Here is a 7711-nt window from a genome sequence, read left to right as displayed (position 1 = left end):
GATATCTGTCTTTCTCTGACTTACTTTACTTGACATAATACCCTCAAGTTCCATCCATGTTGTTGCAGATGGCAAGATTTCATTCTTTTTCATTGCTGAGTAGTATTGCATTGTGTGTTTATTACATATATGTACATATATGTTATTTATTTTTCTTTATCCATTCATCAGCTGATGGACATTTGGGCACTTTGCATACGTTGGCTGTTGTTGATAGTGCTGCTATGAACATTGGGGTACATGTGTCCCTAAGAATCAGTACTCCTGTATCCTTTGGATATATTCCTAGCAGTGCCATTGCTGGGTCATAGGGTAATTCTAGTTTTAATTTTTTGAGGAACCTCCACACTGTTTTCCAGAGTGGCTGCACCAGTTTGCATTTCCACCAGCAGTGCAAAAGGGTTTCCCTTTCTCCCCATCCTCACCAACGTCTGTTGTTTCCTGTGTTGTTAATTTTAGCCACTCTGACAGGTGTGAGGTGGTATCTCAGTGTGGTTTTGATCTGTATTTCTCTGATGATGAACGATGTTGAGCATCTTTTCATGTGTCTGTTAGCCATATGGATGTCTTTGGAAAGTCTTTATTCATGTCTTCTGCACATTTCTTCCCTGGATTATTTGTTTTTTGGGTGTTGAATTTGGTAACTAACCAAATTCTTTATAGATTTTGGATACTAACCCTTTATTCGATATCTCATTTGCAAATATCTTCTCCTATTCTGTTGGTTGACTTTTAGTTTTGTTTATTGTGACCAGGTGGTTTTAATATGTGGCTGGTTGCATTGCTGCAGTAAACATCCTTTTGCATGTAAGTACAGTATGTGAGTTTCTTTAGAGTATGGCCTGAAATTGCTGGCTTCTAATAAGGATGCCATTTCAGATCATTGTGGAAAGACAGACATGTTCAGAAACGTTTTTGTTGGGGGGCACCTGGGTGGCTTAGTCGGTTAAGGTTCTGACTTCCGCTTAGGTCATGATCTCGCGGTTCGTGGGTTCGAGCCCTGCGTTGGGCTCTGTGCTGACAGCCAGCTCGGAGCCTGGAGCCTGTTTCAGAGTGTGTGACTCCCTCTCTCTCTGACCCTCCCCTGCTCACGCTGTCTCTCTCTCGCGCTCTCTCCTAGAAATAAATAAAACATTTAAAAAAATTAAAAAAGTTTGGGAAAAAAACATTTTTGTTGGGATAATTAACTATCAGTTGGTAAAGAAAATATAGCTAGACTCCTAATTTAGCATTTTTTAGAAAAAAAATTAGGTGATTAAGAAGCTGAGTGTGTGTGTGTGTGTGTGTGTGTGTGTGTAGAAAACCTGAGTATAAGAGGGGAATGTGGAGAATATTTTTTTAATTTGGGGTAGAGAAGGCCTTCAGAAATATGAAGCAAGTTATGAATTCTGGAAGAAAATATTTATCACAGAAAGGTAGAAAAGGGATTAATATTCAGAATACAGAGGGAGGTATTTCACTTTCAAAACATGTACCAGCACAACCATATGCCGATTTCTCCCTGCCCCTTCTCCAGCCTCCCACCCCCACCCCCCTTACTCTCCTTGGGCCTCCTTGCTCTGCCTTAGGACTCGTGTGGTTCCTCTCCAAGGGCTGCTCTTGCTCTTTCTTCTCATCTTTCAAGCTTTGGCTCAAAAGTCATCTTAGACTATAATTTGTTTCCCAAACTGGGACAGTTTTGAGAAGGAAATGGAGCATAATTAATAACTGCACTGGGACAATAGCTGTAAATTGGGTCTGTTTCAGGAAATCAGGGCATAGGGTCATCCTAGCTGAGATTGGCTTTCTGTGATCACCCCATGAGAAATGTCTCCCTTTATCCCTTCTCTCCCATCCTGTTTTTTGTGTTTTTCTTTTTTTAATTTGTTTTGTGTGTGAGAGAGTACGCATGAGCAGCAGAGGAGCAGAGAGAGGAGTGAATCCCAAGCAGGCTCCATGCTGAGCGTGGGGGCTCGAACTCACACGAACTGTGAGATGATGACGAGCCAAAATCAAGAGTCAGATGCTTAACCGACTGAGCCACCCAGGCCCCCTTCTCCCATCCTGCTTTATTTATAGGACTTTATTATCTTGTAATTATTTGTGTATTTCTGTGTCACTTCACGATAAGATGACATATCTTGGTCACCATTCTATGCCAGCGCTTAGAACTGTGTTGGTACATAGTACTGAACTGCTCAATAGGTATTTGTTGAGTATGTGACATTTCTGCCTTTGGTCTTGAAAAAAGGTATGACAGGCACAAAAAATGGATACAAATGTTACACAAATCATGCTTTTATAAAATAAAATGTTCTCACATATGTGGTCTTCTTGTGGCATACTTTAAATAAAACTTCCTATAAACTACATTTGTTAAAGAATAGTTTTCTAAGCTGATGTATTAGGTATTTAGGACAATTCCTTGAGAAACATTCACAGGCATTCATCTTTGGGTATCTCTGTAGTGAGTAATCAAATGAATTCCTAGAAGTGGAATTGCTGTGGGAGAGGATATGCATATTTTCTTTCTTTCTTTTTTTTTAAGTTTATTTATTTATTTTGAGAGAGAGACACCGCACAAGCCAGTGGGGAAGTTGGGGTCGAGGGGGGAGAGAAAGAGAGAAAGAAAATCTCAAGCAGGTTCTGCATTGTCCATGAACTGTGAAATCATGACCTGACCCAGAGTCAAGAGCCAGACACTTAACTGACTGAGCCTCCCAGGTGCACTGAGGGTATATGTATTTTCAAGGCTTATTGTGTATATTTCCTTTGTTTTTTTCTTTAGAGAGCAATTTGTACCCATTTTACATACACATCAGTAGTGTGTCAAAGAGTGCTTTTTTCTTCAGGCTTTTACCAAATAGTAGGTATTGTGTGTGATATTTTGCCCGTTTCTTTGAAAAGAATGATTTTATTTTTCTGTGATTATTGATGAAGTTGTCTTCATTAATTTTTTCCTTTGTTAATCCCATATTTCTGTCATGTCTTATAGTTCCATTGTGATCATTTTTTCTTACTGATTTGTAAGAAATATATATAGTCATATCAAAATTTTGCTATTTTATTTTTTCTAGTTTGTAGTTTGCTGTTTTAAGGTGTCTTTCCCGTACAGAAAAAGAAAATATATTTTATAAGGCCAAGATACCAGTCTTCTTGTTATGCTTTTGGGGCTGTGCTTAGGATGTCCTCTGTCCTTAGTTTATATATGTATTTCTTTTAGGCTTTTTGAAAGTACTGTAAATGTTAACCTGGTTTTTAAAGGACCTCAGATTGTAAATCACTATAATATTAGTGTCCTTAATTTTTTTTCTTTATCCTAGGAATTGACAAACAAATTAAAGGGAAAATACACAGACAGTGATTTCTGTAATGTGAGATCTCCAGGAGAAAATTTAGGCAGAAACCAAAGACTTATTGGATATAGTAACTCTCTAATACTATATATCATTAAAAAGATGTCTTCGTGTATAAGGTTAAAGAAAAAGTGCTGCTAATTAGACCATATAATGCATCGACTGTAGGATGCATATTGACTTTAGAGATTTTTATTTTATTTATTTATTTATTTATTTATTTATTTTTTGTTTTTTATTTATTTCTAGGAGAGAGAGAGAGACAGCGTGAGCAGGGGAGGGTCAGAGAGAGAGGGAGTCACAGACTGAAACAGGCTCCAGGCTCTGAGTCGGCAGTCAGCACAGAGCCCGATGCGGGGCTTGAACCCACAAACCGTTCAAGACCTAAGCGAAAGTCGGACGCTTAACCGACTAAGCCACCAAGGCGCCCCAAGAGATTTTTATTTTTAATGTTTATTATTTTTGAGAGAGAGTACAAACAGGAAAGGGTCAGAGAGAGAGGGAGACAGAGAATCCCAAGCTGACTTTGCCCTGAAAGCGGGTCTTAAATTCACGAACCGTAGGATCATGATCTGAGCTGAAATCAAGAGTTAGATGCTTAATTGACTGAGCCACCCAGGTGCCTCGACTTTAGAATTCTTAAGATGTGGGCACATGTGGTTATTAGAATTAGATATATGTGGCATGTTAACTTAGACTGCTATACAATCATTTTTCTTTTATTAAAAAATATTTTTAAAGTTTTTTTTAAATCTCTCTATCCAGCATAGGGCTCAAACTCATGACCCAGGGATCAGGAGTCGCATGGTCTTCTGACTGGGCCAGCCCAGTGCCCCTGCACAATCATTTTTAAAAACAATTTATTTATTTTGAGAGAGCAAGTGAACGGGGGGGCGAGGAGGGGGCGGCAGAGAGAGAGAGAGGGAGAGAGAGAATCCCAAGCAGGCTCTGCACCGCCAGTGCAGAGCTGGACGTGGGGCTCGATCCCATGAACCGTGGGATCACGACCTGAGCCAAAATCAAGAGTCAGATACTTAACCGACAGAGTCACCCACGTGCCCCCCCTGCACAATCATTTTTAAATTCTGTGGTTGCTTTGTATAGTTTTGTTTGTTTTTGGCTTGGTCATTTTTTCAGTACAGCTTTATTAAGATAAAAATTCGTGTACAAATGCAATTCATCCATTTAAAGTAGACGATTCAGTGGTTTTTAGTATATTCAGAGATCTGTGCAAACATCACTACAGTCAATTTTAGAACATTTTTATCATGTCAAAAAGAAACTCCAATACAGTGACATATTATTCAGCCTTAAAAATGTAGTTAATTTTTTTTTTTAATGTTTTATTTATTTCTAGGAGAGAGAGAGACAGCATGAGCAGGGGAGGGTCAGAGAGAGAGGGAGTCACAGACTCTGAAACAGGCTCCAGGCTCTGAGCTGGCAGTCAGCACAGAGCCTGACGCGGGGCTCGAACCCACGAACCGCGAGATCATGACCTGAGCGAAAGTCGGACGCTTAACCAACTAAGCCACCCAGGCGCCCCAAAATGTAGTTAATTTTGATATATGCCACCACCTTGGAGACCTTGTGCTAAGTGAAATTATCCAGTCACAGGACGGTTGTTGTTTGATTCCACTTAGGCGTTTCTAGAGCGGTGGAAGTCCTGGAGACGGAACTGGAAGTGGGATTGCCAGGGACCGTGGGGAGGGGAAGTGGGGAGCTGGTGTTTAATGGATGTAGACTTGTAATTGGGGAAGATGAAAAAGTTCTGGAGATGGGTGGTGGTGAGAGGTGTACAACAGTGTGAATGTATATAATGCCACACAGTTATGCACTGAAAAATGGCTAAAATGGTAAATTTTACATATATCCTACCACAGTAAAAACAAAAGAAGTCCCATACCCTTTGCCCATCACTTGCTCTCCCTCTGTCCCCATACTACCATCCCTGAGCAGCCGCTGATCTACTTTCTGTCACGTAGATTGGTCTGCTCTGGACTTCAGCGTGAGAGGAATCACACAAAGTGTGGACTTTTATGATTGGCTTCGTCTACTTAGCGTGATGTGTTTAGGGTTTGGCCAAGTTAAAGCGTGTATCAGTAGTTCATTCTTTTCTTGGCGGGTTAGTGTTCCCTGGTATGGATATACCTGAGTTTCTTCATCCGTTCATCACTTGATGGATGGACATGACATTTGGGTTTTTTCCCAAAGTCTGTATAGTTATTTTGGGACTTAACTTGAGCTGTGGCGATTCTAAGCAATGAAAACCTACTCTGTCTATATTAAGTAAAGGAGGCCTTGCTGTAAGACCATGTAGGTCGTTTACCGGGTATCCAAGGGCAGAGGAAAGATGTACAGCACCTTCTCCCGGGGACTGACCCAGGAGCAAAGAGTCAGGAGCCAAGGCAGTTGCCGCTGTGTCTCCAGGGCCTGCAGGGCCTCCTGGCTGCACGTGCGTCTGCACGTCTACTCTTGTCTTTGTCTGGACTGGCCTTCCCTGCTCCCTCTAACTTCTCCGGCACGTGCTTTGGCTCACCTGGACTCCTACTCTGGCCACTTTTCAGCTCCATTCCCTGTGGCTGACATTCCCAATTCCACCTTCCTGGAGAGGGATCTGATTGGTACATCCCTTGTTCAGTAGGGCCTTACCTCAGCCAGGGCAGATTCTCTAGAAGCAGCGTGTGCACGGACCTGCATGTGGCTGGCCTCTCTAGGTCACTAACGCTAGTCAACCTAAAGATGACTTAATTCCCTAGGTGAGTGGTCATCAAACCTTTTGATCTCCAGACTCCTTTATACTCTTAAAGGTAACTTAGGACTCCAAAGAGCTTTTGCTTATGTGGCTTATGTATGTTGATAGTTACCATATTAGATATTAAAATTGCCATTTTGGGGGCACCTGGGTGGCTCAGTTGGTTAAGTATCCGACTTCGGCTCAGGTCATGATCTTGCAGTCCATGGGTTCGAGCCCCGCATCGGGCTCTGTGCTGACAGCTTAGAGCCTGGAGCCTGTTTCGGATTCTGTGTCTCCCTCTCTCTCTGCCCCTCTCCAGCTCATGCTCTGTCTCTCTCTGTTTCAAAAATAAATAAACGTTAAGAAAATTGCCATTTTAAAGATACTAGTTCATGTAAAAATACTATAAACTCACCATATGTTCAGATAAATAGCATTTTTATGATAAGTAACTTTTCTGGAATAAAAACAAGATTTGATAAGAATGGCATTCTTTCACAGTTTTTGCAAACCTCTTTGATATCTGGCTTAAAAAAGACTATTTTATTCTCAGATCTGTGTCTGCATTAAGTCTTGCAATATTGTTTTGATTGAAGTTTATGAAGAAAAGCTAATCTCATGCAGTATTTGGAAAGAGAGGGGATTTGAATAGCTTTTTTCTTTTACTTTTTAATGTTTATTTTTGAGAGAGAGAGTGAGTGCACAGGCAGGAGAGGGGCAGAGAGAGGGGGACAGAGGGTCCAAGCCCACACTGACAGCAGCACGCCCCATGTGGGGCACAAACTCATGATCCGTGAGATCTTGACGTGAGCTGCAATCAAGTACCAGACACTGAACCAACCAGGCGCCTCTTAATAGCCTTTTTAGATAATCGTAGATATTCTTTGATACCACACCCAAACCAGACAAGTGACAATTTTTTTAAAGGTTCATTGCTGTATAGAATCTGAAGCCACATCAATGAACTTTTCATATTCTATCACATTAAACATTTATTGGGTTGGCTTGTACTTTATTTGTAGTAAAACGTCTTGCACTTTAAATAAATACTGCGTTCATGAATAATTTAGTCACATTCTATATTGGTCATTTGGAAAATATTGATTCATTGAGTTATACAGACATTTCAAATGTTGACATTATTTCATTATGTAACAGCTAAAGCTCACGCTTGTTAGTATCACCACCAGTCTTGCCAGAAAGATCTTTAAATGTGGGGAAGCCTTCAAGCTCATGGAAGCAAGCACAAGTTTTTCCAAAATCCTAATCTTCATAAACAGTGGCAGTGTTTTCCTTGAAGTGATAAGTTCACTGTGTTCTTCCTTGAACGCTTTCTCATCCTCACTGTTGTCTTAAGCTGTTTTGAGGGCAGAATTATTTAATAAAGACAGTATTTCCTCTGCACGGACGCTTACCTTGTAAATAGTCTTGAATCTTTTTAACAATTGACTTTTCACAGCCCCAACATTTACAACCACGGATATTTATTTCTATAATATATAACGTTTGATTCTCAGATATTTATCAAAAAAAAAAAGAATATGTAAATGAGCAGTTGCAATGTGCCCAGTACCATGCTAAGATTTCATATATATCTTTTTACTTTAGGTAGCTACTGATACTATTATTTGTGATATATTAA

This window comes from Crocuta crocuta, unplaced genomic scaffold (genome assembly GCF_008692635.1).
Source record: "Crocuta crocuta isolate KB4526 unplaced genomic scaffold, BGI_CrCroc_1.0 scaffold139, whole genome shotgun sequence".
In the NCBI taxonomy this organism is placed as follows: Eukaryota; Metazoa; Chordata; class Mammalia; order Carnivora; family Hyaenidae; genus Crocuta; species Crocuta crocuta.
This window is presented reverse-complemented; position numbering follows the sequence as displayed.